Raw genomic sequence first — 19,313 nt, forward strand, 5'->3', positions numbered from 1 at the left:
AAGACCTAGGATGATAGTTAACGGGAGTCGTGGGGTTGGAAAGATTATTGTGAGGTTTTTGTTTTTGTTTTTTAAAGCTAGAGATTTAGGTATCTTTATGGCCAGAATGGGGAGACAGGGAGATGTTACCTACAGTGAAGAGAGAAGGGATGTTAGCATGATATTCTAAGGAAGCACAAGGTGAGTTTAGCTAAGCCTGGTTACAATGTTTTACTTTGGACAGAAGAAAGTTACTGAGATAGGAGGGAAATGAAGTCCTGAAGGCAGGAATATCAGTGCTTTAGCATGTGATGACCTTGATTTTTTTCCCCTAAAGTTTATTTATTTATTTTGAGAGAGAGAGAATGTATGGGGGAGCAGGAGAGGAGTGAGGGAAAGAGAATCCCAAGCAAGCTCTGTGCTGTCAGCAGAGCCTGACTTGGGGCTCAGTCACACAAAACCATGAGATCATGACCTGAGCTGAAACCAAAACTCTGGTGCCAACTGACTGAGCTGCCCAGGCTCCCTAACCTTGATATTTTTCAGTGGAAGGCAGGAATAAGACTTTAAGGGAGCATTGGAAATTTGGAATGACTGTCTTCATTACCAGGTAGAAGTTATGTTTGAGCAGAAATAGTGGTGCCTGAAACTGGATAAAGTTTTTCTTTCACATAGAGATGGAGGTATGCCATCCTCCCAGGGCTGATCTGGAGCTCCTTGCTGTCACAAAGAACCCAGCTCTTTTTTTTCTTTTTTTTCTTTTTTTTTTTGCTCTGCCATCCTTATAATGTCTTCCGTCTTCAAAATGCCACATGTCACAAGATGCATGTTCCAGGCAGAAAGCAAGTGTTGAGAAAGGAAAGGGTAAAAAAGAGCACAACAGGTACACAGCAGTTTGTCTTCTGTCATCGGTTTTGCTTTTAAGGAGCTTTACTAGAAGACCTACCCAACTTCAGTTTATACCGTATTGGCTTCCCATGGCTGAAATGACAGTGTCTTTTAGCTGGGCATATTGCCACTTGCAATAAATTGAGATGCTATGACTAAGGAAGGGAATGGGTATTAATTGAGCTGGCAACTAACACTGTCTGCTATACTGCTGCAGGGAGGGGAAAAAACAGTCATCTACAAACGTGCGAGAGGATTGCTGGTGGAGTTGAGGGCTGACTTGGAATGAGGCTCAGTACTTTGTTTTTATGTTTTTTTTTTGTTTTTTTAATATTTTTATTTCTAGGAGAGAGAGAGAGACAGCGTGAGCAGGGGAGGGTCAGAGAGAGAGGGAGACACAGACTTCGAATCAGGCTCCAGGCTCTGAGCTGGCAGTCAGCACAGAGCCCGACGCGGGGCTCAAACCCACGAACTGTGAGATCATGACCTAAGCGAAAGTCGGATGCTTAACCGACTAAGCCACCCAGGCGCCCCCGAGGCTCAGTACATTGTATTTTCCCTCATCTGTAGTAGTGTGTCACTTGCTCAGTCATATTCAGTTGCTTGGGAGAGACATTGAATGTTGGGTGGCCCCAAACCAACGTCTGTGGTTTTACAGAGCTTGTGGACAGAAGAGCAAGGGTTCAAGAAAGTTCAGTGTAATGGTGAGAAGTTAAAGGAATATGTCATGACACATAATGTATACCCTGTACTTGCATGACCGTGAACATGAGTGCCTCCTTAAATTTTTACCCTACGTGCCTCACACCACCCTACTTAGTGGCCCAGTATATAGTCAGGAAGAGAAAGGAAGTAATGTCAGAGGGGAGCTGATCAAATGGAAAAAAAGTTAATGGAGATCTTTTACATGACAGGGAGTTGTAGTCAGAGAATGGGCATTTTAAATTTTTTTTTTTAATGTTTTATTTGTTTCTGAGAGAGAGAGACCGCGTGAGCAGGGGAGGGTCAGAGAGAGGGAGACATAGAATCTGAAGGAGGCTCCAGGCTCTGAGCTATCTGTCAGCATAGAGCCCAACGTGGGGCTCGAACTCACGAACCGTGAGATCATGATCTGGGCCGAAGTCGGACACGTAACCGACTGAGCCACCCAGGCGCCCCGAAAATGAGCATTTTAAATTTAGGATTTCAGAGTTGGAACAGTTGCTAATTATGAAAAGGTCCATTGGGTGACCAAGTAGTGGTTTTCTCAAATGCTGTGTGGTGAAAGTCATTGGCATTGAGGAAGGAAAAGATCTTGGAAGCTGGAGTTTTAGATGATTCACCCCTTCCTTCATATTGTAGTCATGTAGAGGTTTCCTATGTCTTCAATGAATGTGACAGAGTGACCTGCAAGGGGAAAGAGAGAAGTATCAGAAGATGTTTGTATTTATAATTTTATAATATTTTCCTTAAATATAGCTCCCCAAAATTTATAATAGTCAGGGATTTTCCACAAGCTAGTGGTCATATCTCAGTGCTGGGGTGCATGACCAGTGAAAGAAAGAACCTCTTTATGAGGGCAGCTAAGAACAGGAGTGTTCTTGAGAGGAAACAAAGTTCAGCAGCTATTCAGAAATAGGCTGAGGGATACAGTGGGTTGTGTTCAGCCAAACAGGGCTTCCAAGTTACGTAATTGAGAGGGTTGGTAGGTAGATCAGCAGGGAGAAAGACTGGAATGAGAGTGTTCCAGAAATGCCAGCTAATTGGAAGCTTTGGGCTTAAGGCTGTGCTGGAAGATGTCACAGGTGAAACTACCCAGTTTTGTACTGCTTGGTCCATAGTGGTACTATCTGGTCCATAGGTTCCACTAGACCTCTGATATAAAAATGTTTTTGTGCCAACTGAGGCATTTTGTGGGGGGGTGGGGTATCTGAGGTTAGGTGGTGGTTGCTATTTTTATGTTAAGGTCCAGTTAGTGAACTCTGTGTTCTCTGCTCAGGATTCCAAATGGGTATTATTATCATTATCTCTATTTTAAGATGACGACACCTGAGATACAGGGAAGTTAAGTAATCTACCCATATATATGAAGTTTCAGTCCTAAATTGGAAGGAGATTGGGCTAAAGTCGTTGGATTCCCAGGCCCGGTGACTTTTCTGTTGCTTGGGTGGTCCCTGTTACTCTCCTTTCAACAATCTGACCATTTCTGTCTCTCATTAAAGCAGTCTGATTTCTACTTTCCCCTCCATTGACACACTGGATTTTATATTAAAATTTTAAACACCCAAGTGGAATAATCATAATAATCTTTCCATACCTTGAGCCTCATCTGTGACATATTGGTGAATTATAAACACATCAAGGATGCTCAGCCTTATTAGTGAACCTTCATTCACTTGTTTCCTCCACAAATATTTGAGTACCTACAAAGGGACCAGCACAACTGTAGCCCTAAGGAAATAGCAGGGAAGAAAATATAATTCTTAGGGAGCTTACATTCTTTGGGGATTTGCAACGCGATGCCGTTTATAACTATTTCAGCAACTTTGCTGAATTCTCATTAGTTTTGATTTTTGGTAGATTTGACCAGATTTTTTATGTGGACACTTGAATCATCTACAAATAATGGCGGTTTTATTTCTTCCTTTTCAGTGAATATCTTCTCACACTTGGGTCTTAATCTTCTAAGACCTTCAGCACAATATTCAATTAAAAAAACTGATAGCAGGGCACTTAGGTAGCTCAGTAAGTTAAGTGTCTGACCCTTGATCTCAGCTCAGGCCTATGAGATCAAGCCCCAAGTCAGGCTCTGTGCTGACTGTGCAGAGCCTGCTTAGGATCTCCGTCTCCCTCTCTGTCTATGCCCTTCTCTCTCTTTCTCTCTCAATCAAGGAAAAATTTAATATGGGGTGCCTGGGTGGCTTAGTCAGTTAAGCATCCGACTTTCGCTTAGGTCATGATCTCACGGTTCGTGGGTTCGAGCCCCGTGTCAGGCTCGGTGCTGACTGCCAGCTCAGAGCCTGGAGCCTGTTTCAGTCTGTGACTCCCTCTCTCTCTGACCCTCCCCTGCTCACGCTGTCTCTCTCTCTCTCCTAGAAATAAATAAAACATTAAAAAAAAAAAGAAAAATTTAATAAACTTAAAAAAATTCAAAGGTGAAAAAAAATTGATAGCAGGCCCCTCTTCATTTCTAATGATTTACCATAAAGAATTATTGTAGGTTATTTTCTAGATACCCTGTATCAAATTAGCAGAGTCTCTTTCATTCCAAATTGGCTGAAAATTTTTAAGTTTTAAAATCTTGAATGAATTTTGAGTTTTAGCAAATGACTATTGGAATAATCATATTTTTTCTCCTTCCCCTAACAAAGTAGATTCTTTAATAGGTTTTTCTTTCATTAAACACTTTTCATATTATGGGGATACACCCAACTTAGTCTTGATATTTAAATATACATTGTAGGATTCCATTTACTGGTATTTTACTTAGAATTATATAAGATTGTAAATGGAATTGTTTTACAATTTTCAGTTCTTACTTTGTTGTTTATTGGTTTCAAGATACCCCAGCCTCACAAAATAAGTTAGATAACTTATCTTTTTTTGTTTTGTAGAACAGTTTGTGTAAGAGAAGTATTATTTACCTATTCTTTGAAAGTTAGGTAGAACGTCTCTGAAAGAGTGTGTTGTGTATTTTGTTTTGTAGGTAGACTTGATTACTGATGCAGTTTATCTAATGTTCATAAGTTTGGTTTTTTCATTTTTTGACTTAGTTTTGATAGCTTGAATTTTTATTTTTTTCAATTAAAATTTTTTTAATGTTTATTTATTTTTGAGATAGAGAGAGACAGAGTGTGAGCAAGGGAGGGGCAGAGAGAGAGACACAGAATCTGAAACAGGCTCCAGGCCCTGAGATGTCAGCAAAGAAACCAATGCGGGGCTCAAACCCACAAACCAAGAGATCATGATCTGAGCTGGAGTCGGACACTTAACCGACTGAGCCACCCAGGCGCCCCTTGATAGCTTGAATTTTTCAAGGAAATTGTCCTTTTTGTTCACATTTCCCAATTCATAGGTATAAAATTTTTCATAATATTTTTAAAAATGCTTGTGATATCTGTAAATATGTCCTCATTTTGATTCTTTTTTTTTAAGTAACTTCTACTCACAATGTGGAATTCAAACTCACGACCATAAGACTAAGAGTGACATGTACTACCAAATGAGCCAGCCAGGTGGCCCATCATTTTGATTTTTTGTTTGTTTTTAAGATGTTATCTATCTATCTATCTATTTAAGTAATCTTTACATTCAACATGGGGCTTGAACCTACAACTCTAGATCAAGAGCCATATGCTCCACCAACTGAACCAGCCAGGCACCCCTCATTTTTTTTTTTTATTTTTTAATGTTTATTTTTCAGACAGAGTGCAAGTGGGGGAGGGGCAGAGAGAAGAGCGAGACACAGAATCTGAAGCAGGCCCCAGGCTCCAATCTGTCAGCACAGAGCCTGATGCGGGGCTCGGACCCATGAACCACGAAATGATGATCCGAGCTGAAGTTAGATGCTTAACCAACTGAGCCACCCAGGTGCCCTAGCACCCCTCATTTTTATTCTTAATATTGCTCCTCCTCAATATATATTTTTTTAATTTTATAGTTTATTTTATTTTTGAGACAGAGAAAGACAGAGCATGAGCAGGGGAGGGACAGAGAGGAGGGAGACACAGAATCTGAAACAGGCTCCAGGCTCTGAGCTGCCAGCACAGAACCCGATGTGGTGTGAACTCATGGTTTTCACATATATGTACATGGACAGGTATATGTGTAAATAAACATATACATGCAGTATGTACATGTATATATGTGTGTGTGTGGATATGATTACATCTGTTTTCTGAGAGAGCCTAAAGCAACAGTACCTCAGGGCCAAAGAGCACAACTAGCCTTCAGATCCTGTTTCTAAATATCATTCTCCACTGAAAGGAATCAGAGCTTGGAGAAATGGTTGATTCTAGAACAGGCTAATAAAGAGAATTACAGTTTACTGGAGTAGAAACTCAAGAGTAGCATCCTCTGTGGAAAACAGGACCAAGTAAGGAAACCTGAACGGTATTTGACAAATTGCTGGAGTCTCAGGGTTGACACATCTGAGAACCAAGAACTCCAGGGAGACCCAGTCATTGGCAGGGCCGCCAACCTTTTGGCAGTTTTACCTTCTGCAGTTCTACCAGCTTCCAATGAGTATATATTAGAGAATAATCCTAAGGTGCTTTCTGCAAGGGAAAAAGATGATTTTTATTTTATTTATTTATTAATTATTTTTTTTACTTTTAAAAATTTTATTTAAATTCTAGTTAGTTAACATATAGTATAATATTGGTTTCAGGAATAGAATTTAGTCATTCATCACTTACATGTGATACTGAATCCTCAACACAACAAGTGTATTCCTTAATACCCAGCACCCATTTAGCCCATCTCTCTTCTACCTCCCCTCCATCAACCCTCAGTTTGTTCTCTATAGTTAAGAGTCTCTTATGGTTTGCTTCCCTCTCTTTATTTCCCTTCCCCTATGTTCATGTGTTTTGTTTCTTAAATCCCATGTATGAGTGAAATCATATGGTATTTGTCTTTCTTGATTGACTTATTTTGCTTAGCATAATAAACTCTAGCTCCATCCATGTCATTATAAATGACAAACTTCCATTTTTTTGATGGTTGAGTAATATTTCCATCACACACACACACACACACACACACTCACCACATCTTTATCCATTCATCAGTTGATGGACATTTGGTTTCTTTCCACAATTTGGCAATTGTTGATGTTTCTGTGAACACCAGGATGCATGTGCCTCTTTGAATTAGTATTTTTGTATCAAAAAGGAATGATTTTTAAGTATACCCGCTCATTTTGGGGTTTTTTGGTTGTTTGTTTTAACAATGTCTTCCTTCAGGAGAAACTATTTAACCAGTGCCTAACCTGCTGGGATTTTGTCAGAACTTATAGTACCTTTGGGAAGGAAAATTCCAGAAGGTTCTAGCTGTCCTATCCCACCTAAAGGTTAGGGGTGAGGGAGGTATATGTAAGACAAAGAAGCATGTGTGACGTTCACCAGTGTTACAGCCTCACTAAAAGACTTAGACCTAATCATAGAGGTCTTGCCCTGCCCCCACATTTTACTACTGCATTCCTAACAGCCTATTTATAACAGTCCTTCACCCAGTACCCATGATGTACTTTACCCAGTACATTTTGTCCAACTATCAAGAAAATACTATAAGACACACTAAAAGACATAAAACAGTTTGAAGAGACAGAATACGAATCAAAATCTGACTCAGATATCGCAGAGATGTTGGAATTAGCCAAACTGGGAGTTTAAAACAACTATGATTAATATTCTAAGGATTCTAATAGATAAAGTAGACAGCATGCAAGAACAGATGGGTAATGTAAGCAGAGAGATGGAAATTCTTAAGAAAGAAATGCTAGGGATAAAAAACATTAAAAAATGAAGAATGCCTTTGATGAACTCATTAGTAGACTGGGCACAGTTGAGGAAAGAATCTCTGGGCTTGAGGATATAACAATAGAGACTTCAAAAAGTGAGGAGCAAAAGAGAAGAAAAAATGAAGGGGTACCTGGGTGGCTCAGTCAGTTAGGCATCCAACTTCGGCTCAGGTCATGATCAGGTTCATGAGTTTGAGCCCTATATTAGGCTCTGTGCTGACAGAGCCTGCAGCTGCTTCAGATTCTTTGTCTTCCTCTCTCTCTGCCCCTCCCCTGCTTGTGTTTTCTCTGTCTCTCTCTCTCTCTCTCTCTCAAAAATAAACATTAAAAAATATTTTTTAATAAAAGAGTAAATGGATGGAGAGTACTGTGCTAACACCAATCAAAAGAAAGTGAGAGTAGCCATATTTATTTCAGATAGAGCAGACTTCAGAGCAAGAAAAGTGATCTGGGATAAAGAGGGTTATTACATAATGATAAAAAACAAAGAATACTTAACATGTATGTAACAGCAGTGTCAAACTGTGTGAGGCAAAAACTAATAGAACTGTAGAGAGAAATAGATGAATTCACTATTGTAATTGAAGACTTCAATACCCCTCTAAATCCAGCAGGCAGAAAATCATAAGGACATAAACTCAACAACACTCTCAATCCCCTGAATAAAATGTTTAACTATAGAATACTTTATTCAAGAACAGCAGAATACGCAGTCTTTCCAAGCTCACCTGGAACATGTTATAGATAATGGTGAGAAACGTGAAGCTTTCCCACTAATATCTGCTACAAAGCAAGGATATCCCTTCTCACCACCACTTTTCAATGTCATATTGGAAGTCCTCACTAAGCAATAAAATGAGAAAAGGAAATTAAGAGTATACTAAATTAGAAGAAACACAACTGTCTTTGTTTGCAGATGACATAATCTGCCATGTAGAAAATGTGAAAGAATGGACAAGAAAACTCCTGGAACTAAGTGATTATAGCACGGTTGCAAGATACAAGCTTATTATGTAAGAGTCAATCACTTTCACATTTACCAGCAACTCAGAAGTTCACTTTGGAAGTGCCTGGGTGACTCAGGTCATTTGGATGTCTGACTTCGGCTCAGGTCATGATCTTGTGGTCTGTGAGTTCCAGCCCCGTGTCGGGCTCTGTGCTGACAACTTGGAGCCTGGAGCCTGCTTCGGATTCTATGTCTCCCTCTATCTCTGCCCCTCCCTGCTTTCTCTCTTTCTCTCAAAAATAAATAAAACATTTAAAATAAAACAAAATAAAGTAAAAGTCCACCTTGAAATTAAATACACATTACCACTTATATGGACATCTCCCCAAAATGAAATACTTAAGTATAAATCTGACAAAATATGTACAAAACTACAAAACTCTAATGAAAAACATCAAAGAACTAAATTATGGAGAGATGTTCTATGTTTACAGATAAAAAGACTCAATATTGTCAAATTGTCAATTGCCTCCAACTTTCTGTATAGAACCAGTGGAAGTCCAGTCAAAATCTCAGCAAGTTATTTCATGGATATCTACAAACTGGTTCTTAAGTTTATATGGAGAGGCAAAGACCCAGAATAGTCAACCCGATATTGAAGGAGAGCAACAAAGTTAGAGAACTGACATTAGCTTACTCCAAGATTTACCATAAAGCTACAGCAATCAAGACACTGTGGTATCGGCAAACAAATAAACACAAATATCAATGGAGCAGATATTCCACAAATATACCTACATAAGTACAGTTAGCTGATATTTGACAAAGGAGCAAAGACAGTAAAATGGAGCAAAGATAGTCTTTTTTACAAATGGTCCTGGAACAACCGGACATCTGTGTGCAAAAAAATGAATCTAGACAGACTTTAGACCTTTTACAAACATTAACTTAAAATCAATCTCAGACCTAAATGTAAAATCCAAACACTACAAAACTCCTAGAAGATCAGGGCGCCTGGGTAGCTCAGTTGGTTTAAGCGTCTGACTCTTGATTTCAGCTCAGGTCATGATCTCACAGTTATTGGATCAGGCTCTGTACCTACTTGGGATTCTATCTTTCCCTCTCTCTCTGCCCCTCCACACTCAAGCTCACTCTCTCTCTCTCTCAAAATAAATAAACAGGAAAAAAAAAAAACTCCTAGAAGATAACACGAGGATATGGTGATGACTTTTTAGATACCACCCCAGTGACACAATTGATAAGAAAGAATTGATAAGCTGGACTTCATTAAAATTAAAAACTCTGTGAAATGAAAGACAGTATCAAGTGAATGAAAAGACAACCGCAGACTGGGGGGAAATATTTGCAAAAGATACATATGATAACACACTGCTACCAAAATATACAACAAACTCTTAACACTAATAAAGCAAACACTCCAATTAAAAAATAGTCTACAGGGGTGCCTGGGTGGCTCAGTTGGTTAAGTGTCTGATTCTTGGTTTCAGCTCAGGTCATGATCTCAAAGTTTGCGAGGTCAAGCTCTGCAACAAGCTCCTTGCTGACAGTGCGGATCTGCTTGGGATTCTCTCCTCTCTCACTCTACTCCTCCCCTGCTCATGCTGTCTCACTGTCTCTCAATAAATAAACTTAAAAAAAAAATGGCCTATAGACGTTAACAAATACCCCACCAAAGAAGATATACAGAAGGTAAGTAAATGTAAAAATATGCTATACATCATTATGTCACTAGGGAATTGCAAATTAAAACAACATTGAGATACCACTATATACCTATTAGAATGGCTAAAAGCCTGAACACTGACAACACCAAAGCCTGGAGAGTATGTGGATATCAGGAACTCTCATTCATTCCTGGTGGGAATGCAAAACGGTACACCTGCTTTGGAGGAAACTGGCAATTTCTTATAAAACTAAACATACTCCTAGCATATGATCCAGCCAAGTTAAAAATGCACATTTTAGGGGCGCCTGGGTTCCTCCGTCAGTTAAGCGTCTTACTTGGGCTCAGGTCATGATCTCACGGTCCGTGAGTTCAAGCCCCACATTGGGCTCTGCTGACAGCTCAGACCTGGAGCTGCTTCAGATTCTGTGTCTCCCTCTCTCTCTGCCCCTCCTCTGCTCACGCTCTCCCTCTCTCTCTCTCTCAAAATAAATAAACATTAAAAAAAAACTTTTTAAATGCACATTTTCTGTCTGCCACAGTGATAGTAACTATTTTGCTAAATAAAGTACTAAGGGCTTCCACGAGTTTTAGAATTAGAGTATTTCCCTTTGAAGCTAGGAAGAATTGAACTTAACACAAAGTAATACTTTACCAAGTTATCTCATTTTAATTGCATGATAAATCTAGGAAGTAGGTACTATTATTTTTCCCATTCTATAGGTGAGGAAACTGAGGCTTGAGTAGGTTATATAATTTGCCTCAGAACACAGATTTAGTAAGTGACAAAGCCAGTCCTTTCATCAATGTTTTCTTTTTTTTTTTTAATGTTTTATTTATTTCTAGGAGAGAGAGAGAGAGACAGCGTGAGCAGGGGAGGGTCAGAGAGAGAGGGAGTCACAGACTGAAATAGGCTCCAGGCTCTGAGCTGGCAGTCAGCACAAAGCCCGACGCGGGGCTCGAACCCACGAACCGCGAGATCATGACCTAAGCGAAAGTCGGACGCTTAACCGACTAAGCCACCCAGGGGCCCCCAATGTTTTCTTTTTGTTGTTTTGTCCTTAACTTTTTTTGGGTAAAAATACATAACATGAAATTTGTCACTTGAACCACGTGAAGCGTACAATCCAGTAGCATTAAGTACATTCACAGTGTGGCGCACCTACTGCCACTATCCATATCCAGAACTCTTTATTAATCAGATCAGAAACTCTCTATCTATTAAATAAGAACTTCATTCTTTCCTACCGCCAGCTCTTGACAACCACCATTCTGCTTTTGTGTCTCTAAGAATTTGACTGTTCCATGTATCTCATGTAAGTAGGATTATATAATGTTTGCCTTTTTGTGTCTGTCTTATTTCACTGAGCATGATCTCGGTGAGTCTTCCAGGTTCTCCCATATTGTAGCATGTGTCAGTTTCCTTTTTTTTTTTCAGGCTGAATAATATTCTATTCTATTGTGATAATATTCCAGTGGTATATGTATGAATAATATTCTAATGTATGTGTGACACTTCATTCATCCATCAAAGGGCGTTTGTTTCTATACCTAGTTTCTTGTGAATAATGCCGCTATGTACATGAATGTACAAATATCTGCTTGAGTCCCTGCTTTCAGTTCTTTTGGGTATATCCCTGGGAATGAAATTGATATGATCATATGGTGATTTTACATTTAACATGTGGAAAAGAACATAACTTTAACAACTGTAACTTCTTAAATGACAGTATGCTAGGCAATTTATATTGTCTTAAATTCTTATAGAGTCTTCAGGTATAGTGTGCCCAAGTTTTGTATGAAGAAATAGGTTCAGAGAGGCTAAATAAATTGCCAAGATCACATAGCTACTGAATGGCAGATTAAGACTAGAATCCAGTCCAGTACTCTTCCTGAAGTGCACACTCTCATTGACTGCATTGGTCTCATTGTTTGAATTATGTTTGTGGCAGGCATTGTTGGTGGTCTTACCAATGTAATATTCTTACAATGTAAGAATATTAGTTCCTGATATTTCAAGTGATTCAAGGAAGCAATTGACTATGAAGAAAGAAAGCCATAAAACAGAGTGGTTATATCATAGACTCTGGAGCCAGACAGCCTAGATTTTAATCCTAATTCTGTCAATTTATTACTAGTATAATCTAGAGTGAGTTAATTAACCTCTTTGTACCTTATTCACTTCAACTGTAGAGACAATAGCAGCAAATTCATATCATTGTTGTGAGGACTAAACGAGTTAATATATATAAAGTGTCTGGCACACAGTAAGTACTCACCCACTAAGTGTTAGCTATTGCTTTTGTTTTTGCTGTTGTTGTTGTCATTGTTACTGGGGCAAAACAAAGTCCTTGGACACTCAGAGGCTGGTAGACATATAATCCCTAGAGTGGGACCTGCAATTAGTAACAGCCTAACTTGTTTTCCTCTATTAACATATAAACTATGTTGCATTTTGGATTTTTGGAACATTGCTACATTTTGTATTATTTATACTACCCTTTGTATTCTCTTTCTATAACCCACAAGAAATCATCTTCTGCTGATAGTTTTCCATTCACTACCTTTAGGATAGAGTCCAAACGTAACATATAAGACCCTTTATGATCTGTTATCTATCTCTTGCTTCCCTCTCCAGATATCCTGTCATTCCCCCACATTTACTCCCATGTTTCAGTCATGGCCAATGATCTCATTCATTTAACAAATAGTTATGAGTACCTAGACAGGAACTATGTAAAGCACTGGAGAGTCAACAAGATATAAAAGTAGGGGCACCTGAGTGGCCCAGTTGATTAAGCATCTGACTTTTGATTTTGGTTCACGTCATGATCTCATGGTTCTTGGGTTTGAGCCCCGCATCAGGCTCTAAGCTGACAGTGGTGGACCCTGCCTAGGATTCTCTCCCCCCACTTTGCTTCCCCCACCCCTGTTCACAAAAGCACCTCTCTCTCTCTCTCAAAATAAATACATAAACATTTTTAAAAAGATATAAAAGTAGTTTCTGCCTTCACAGAGCTTTCATTACAAAACATTTAATTATAATCATTATAAGGGCTATGAGATTAAAAGTGCTATGTGAAATGAAAACATATAATAATAGTGAAACCTACCAGAGCTCATTTAGACTTCTGTGCCTTGACCCATGCTTTGTTCCTTTTCTGGATCCGTTCTTTATGCACCTACCCTGCTCTACTTTTTCTGGAAAGCCTTTCTTGACCTGCTTGTTCTTCTGATAGACTTTCCTAATATTTACTGCTCTCATGTATTGAAAGCATATTACTTTCACAGAATTTATCCCAGTCGTGGTTTGCTTGGGTCTTTTCGTACAACGTTCCTCTTCCTCTATGAATCTTTTATCTCTGTACTCCAGGATACTAAGATAAATCTTTGTTGAATGAATGGTATCCATGTTTAAAAACTTTTTATCTTGAAATAATTATAGACTCAGAAGAAGTTGTAGAAATAATAGAATTCCTTGTGTACTAATCACCCATCTTCCCCCAGTGGTAACATCTTATATAACTGTAGAACATTATAAAAAATAGGAGATTGACATTGGCACAATGAAATTAACTAGACTACAGACCTTATTCAGATTTTGTCACCTTTGTATGCATTCATTTTTAAATAGCTGTTATATATAGTTCTGTTAAATCTTATCATATAGATAGATTCGTGATTATACCACAATCAAGATACAGAACTGTTCAGTTACCACAAAGAACTCTTTTGTACTGCCCTGTAATAATGATGTCCATTTTTTAAAAAAATTTTTAATGTTTTATTTATTTCTGAGAGAGAGACAGCATGAGGAGGGGAGGGTCAGACAGAGAGGGAGACACAGAATCTAAAGCAGGATCCAGGCTCTGAGTTAGTGGTCAGCACAGAGCCTGACATGGGGCTCGAACCCACGAACTGTGAGATCATGACCTGAGCTGAAGTTGAAGTCGGACGCTTACCAACTGAGCCACCCAGACACCCCTAATGATGTCCATTTTAACTAGATTTTCTCTCTATTATTACAGGGAAGAAAGATGGACAGGGTATACTGCATATTAGCTCTGGAATGCACTGTCCCCTTTAAAAAAATTTTTTTTAATGTTTTATTTATTTTTAGGAGAGAGCGAGAGAGACAGCGTGAGCAGGGGAGGGTCAGAGAGAGAGGGAGTCACAGGCTGAAACAGGCTCCAGGCTCTGAGCTGGCAGTCAGCACAGAGCCCGACGCGGGGCTCGAATCCACGAACCGCGAGATCATGACCTAAGCGAAAGTCGGACGCTTAACCGACTAAGCCACCCAGGCGCCCCTGCACTGTCCCCTTTAGAGATGGCCCTGGTATCTTTCTCTTCCAAATCCAAGATTTTTAAATAGGTTAAAATTAACATTAATAATATTTTAGATTATCTTACCATCTTAATTTATAATTATTTATAACACTCAGAAATGGTTAAGCACAGAAAAGACTTTTATGATTTATAATATTCAGAAATGGTTAAGCACAGAAAAGACTCAAATTTAGAAAATTTGTAGTTGCATCTTTACTTTTCCAGGAATTATTTGTTTTCTACAATCACGACAATGTTTCAAATGCAGTCTTAGGAGGATACTGTTTCATGGATTTTGGCATTTAGTTAGAAGAAAATGCCTTGTTAACTAAAAAGGAGAGCTTAAAACAATGTCATGTGGCTAGTTTTGGATCTAGATCACATGGGAACTGCTGTACATTCCAAAAAAAGTTAATGTAATTGCTAGAAATGCTGATTTATTATCTCCCTAGACTAGACACTCTAACTAGCTGTGATTGTTCAGTTTCCAATGTAGAAAAATGAAGGTGGTGCTGATACTAATAATGTCAAGTACCCTACAGTTGTATGCTAGCAGCTATAGCCAGAAAGCTAAACAAGTCAGCCTTCTCTGACTGCAGCAAGCCTCTTCTTGTTCTAATTCCCTTTCAGACTTTTTAAGTGGATGGCAGCCTTGAGGGAAAAAAATGGGAAACAATTAGAAATAATTTGAGGATAAATGTTCAACCTGTTCTTTTTCCAGTTAAAACACCAGAAAGAGGGGCACCTGCGTGGCTCAGTCAGTTAAGCGTCCAACTTCAGCTCAGGTCATGATCTCAGTTTGTGGGTTGGAGCCCTGTGTCCAGTTTTGTGCTGACAGCTCAGACCCTGGAGCCTGCCTCGGATTCTCTCTCTCTCTCTCCCCCCTCGCTCTCAGAAATTAAAAAAAAAAAAACATCAAAAAGATTGGACTTTTTTGAAACTCTAGAAATATCAATCCAGCGTGTTAACTCTCAGTGTTTTAAATGTTAAAACTGATGCTTTAAGTATTAACAAATTAGCAGACTGCTATTTAACCCAACATCTATTCCCGATGCTTTTCTGCCTTATAGCCTCATATTAGAGCTTGGAAAAACTAAGTATTCACAGCTGCAGTTGGCCAAATTACAGTTCTGGAAAATGAGATGCATGTGAAGTCTGCTGAGTTGGGGGTATGAGGTATTTATCTTGAGAAGGCTTCTACTTTTTGAAAAAACAAAAACAAACTTAGATGGTTGAGGCCACTCCTTTCCCCATCTTCCTGCCTTCAACAAAAGTCTGAAGCCTACAACTGCTACAGCCTTCCTGTAACCAGGAGAAACGTCAAGAGAATCACAGAAATTGTGGCTTTGCTGTTTCTGAGCTGTTGAAACCAGGGTAACTGTCTACAGACTTATGTGAACAAATAAACCCTTATTTAAGCCATTGCAATGGAATCTTTTTTTAATTGCAGCCAAATGCATTCCTAAGTGTACGGTTATTAAGAGTTCTTTTAGTTCTCTCTTTCATCTTCACAGTTAGCCACTCTTCCTATAGTTAATGGTATTGCTGTCTAATCACCCAAACTAGAAAACTCAACCCTCCTTCACCTTCCTCATCCTCTTAGTAACCAACTGTTATTGACTGTTTCTAGCTAGTTTCAAATCTATCTCTGCCTCACTATTCTCACTGCCACTAAATTAGTTTGGACACTCTCCCCATCTCCTACCCAGATTATTTTAACAACCTTCTAACTAGTTTCCCCACTTCCAGTCTGATTATCCACCATATTTCAGAATTGTTTTTCTAAAATCTTATTAAGATATTCTTCTCCTTAAAAATCTTTTTTTTTAAGGGGTGCCTGGGTGGCTCAGTAGGTTAAGCTTCTGACTTGGGGTCAGGTCATGATCTCGCGGTTTGTGGGTTCGAGCCCTGCATTGGGCTCTGTGCTGACAACCAGCTCAGAGCCTGGAGCCTGTTTCAGATTCTGTATCTCCCTCTCTCTGACCCTCCCCTGCTCTCGCTCTCTCTCTCAGAAATAAATAAAACATTAAAACTTTTTTAATAAAAAAATTTTTTAATGTTTGAGAGAGAGAGCGCGCGCGCTCGCGTGTGCTAACGTGTGAGCAAGGGGGGGAGGGGCGCAGAGAGAGAGGGAGACAAAGAATTCGAAGCAGGCTTCAGGCTGTCACGGCAAGAGTCGACAGCCCCACGCAGGCTTGAACTCACAAACTGGGAGGTCATGACCTGAGCTGAGGTCAGACCCGCAACAGACTGAGCCACCCAGGCGCGCCCCTCCTTCAAAATCTTACATGACTCTTGTCTGCAGGATGAAATACAGTCTATAACCATAGGTGGTGTTTGTGCCTTCTTGTCTGGCACTGAGTAGGTGTTCAAGTGTGTTAAGTGACAGAATCTTTGTTATAGCTCCTTTGTTGTTTAATATCAAAACACTTAAGCATTTAACCAGTCTAAGCAGAGTGACAGCATACCTGGCATTCAATAAGGATTTGTTGAATGAATCTATTTTCTAAATTCTGCTGTAAAATCCTTTACCAGTATTCCCAAATACACACATCTTGGCGTGCATTCAGTTGATCTAACCTAGCCTACAGGAAGAAGCTCATGGTAACTTACATGCTTTTAGTTTATAATTAGTCATGTACATTTTCCAGATTGGGCTTGTGCCGAGAGTGTAAATTACGAAGGTAGGTGAAGTCTGTGTGGGCATTCCTGACAATTTTGCATCCACGAATAACTTCTATCAAATGAGAGAGCAAATCTACAACTTTCTGCTTGCTAGCAAGCTGTACCAAGTTAACCAAACCAGCGTGGGCCACAGCCATCTGCTGTTACAAAAGCTTCGCTTGTGAGGCTGGAAGGCGCTCCTTTGGAACTTGCTGGGGGGTGGGGTAGTAGGTAGCCGCCGCATTGCAGCACAACCCTATCTGAAGACTTCATATGCGGTTGCCTCCCCAACCCCGCACTCTGAAAACGGTTTCCTCCCCAGAACTGCGGGCCCTTTCAGGTGCTGCTTTTAGGTTCTCCTTGGCCTTGAAAGACATGAAGCCTCTCTTGATGAGATCAGGAAAACCGAACAAGCTCTGAAAGTGGAAGGCGCGTTTTGGAGAGCAGGTTCTGAGGAGACAAAGCCCACTCAGCCAGTCACCCAACGTCTCTCCTTCTTCCCATGGTCTGATGTCTAGCCCTCTTCATTCCCAATTCCCGACCCAGCCTGCAAATTTCTGTATTTCAAGGGGGGAAAAACAGCCGGCATAAAATTTGGTGCTTTGGGGTCTGGATTTCCTAGCATTGAATTTCTCGGGCCTCTCCTTTCAAAAAGCTAACCCTGAACCCCATGCCAGCGCTTCTACGCAGGAGACCACCGCCTGGTTGCGCACGCGCCCTCCGAGGGCTATCCGCTGACCTTCTCCGGGAAACCCCTCCACAAGCGCCTCCCCGTCGCCTCGCACCGCCCCCTCCCTTCCTCCTCTTTCCGCTTCCTTTTTCGCGCCTGCGCGGACCTAATTGTTTTGGCTTTCCGGTGGGATCCAGCAAAGGAAAAGGGCGGGGGAAGCTAGGGGAAGGGCGCGGGAGTGGGGGGGGGGGTCTCANCGGTTGGCGCCCGCCTTTGCCAAAATAAAACCGTTTCCTTTAACGCCTCGCGACGTGTTCGCGAGGTGGTGGGCCGGAGAAGGGCAAGCCCTTCCTTGCATTTTTTTCTTAACCGGTATATCTGAAGTAAGCAAGAGATGTGTAAATTACCAGAGGTGCCATTGTGATCTAACGATTTTAAAAAGAAAGCAGAAGCTGCCCTTTGAAACAATATTGTGTACGTGTTTACTTTAGACTGTGAAATCGTTAACTTATTTGAACTCGACCACCTCCCTCTCCCTATGTATTGACAAACTGTGAAGTAGAATATCCCTTGGTTTGATTTGGAGCAGTTATTCAGAGTTAATGACTTTTTTAAAATTCTAGTTTAGCGATCTAAGATCTCCTTTTACAGCGACCGTAAAGGGAGAGGAATACATACTCCATGGGCTACAGATCCCTAGACTTGTCCGCTACCACTATGGTCCTTTCAAGAGAAAATAGAAAGAGAACCCAAATGTAAAATTAACTTTAAAAGGGCACATTTGTGTGTGGCATTTATTTTCTATATCATTTAGCCTTATAAAAATGTAGGGTACAGAACGGTCACGTGTTGTTTATACATGAATCTGTACGTCTGGCTCACTGAGCATTCAGGCATTCAGAAACAAAACCCTATCAGTAATGTGGTCTGACCAAAATTATATTTTCTTGTATTGAAGCAACTAATTACCGGTGTGGTTTGTTTTTTGTTTTTTCATTTTTTTCCTTCCCTGTGTTGTGAATTTTTGCCTTAATTTGAGTATTCAAATCTCTTGCGATTGTGAGTGACTTAGTTAACCTTTGGTAACGTTTTTTCAGAAGGACTTTACTGGCCTAAAATAAATTGAAGAATCAAACCAGTCCGTTGTTTTTCTAGTTTTGACGATGTGGAATTTTACTGTTCTCGTCATCTGGTTGCTAACTGTTAAGCTTATTCTTCACTTTGATCTTTTGTTGGTCTCCTTATTGAAAACCCTTTGCTTTGGGTCCTGAAATCCCCCAGAAGTTGTCTGTTGGCGAACTATATAGGACTATAGCGTTTCAGTTGTGCATGCTTTATCCTCCACACTTTAACATCAGGTGCTAATTTCTCTACACGGAGTTTTGTAGGAAGAGTTTTAAGTACTATAACTCTTCTCCCCTTTTTGTTTGCTCTCACAGGAAGCGTTACGATAAAGATCTATTAACTTCAGTTATTCACGGGGCCTCTGAGGAGGTGGGTGGGAATAACGTGTCATAGTGCTTACGTCTACACAATTCTGTAGATTCTCTTTCTCCTGATTAATGGAAATGAGCTATTTCGTAAAATTGAAACATCGAACTCCGAGAGATTTGAATGCAGTCTGAAAAGCCAAAAGATTTTACACATAAATTTACAT

This window comes from Crocuta crocuta, unplaced genomic scaffold, assembly GCF_008692635.1.
Source record: "Crocuta crocuta isolate KB4526 unplaced genomic scaffold, BGI_CrCroc_1.0 scaffold197, whole genome shotgun sequence".
Lineage (NCBI taxonomy): Eukaryota > Metazoa > Chordata > Mammalia > Carnivora > Hyaenidae > Crocuta > Crocuta crocuta.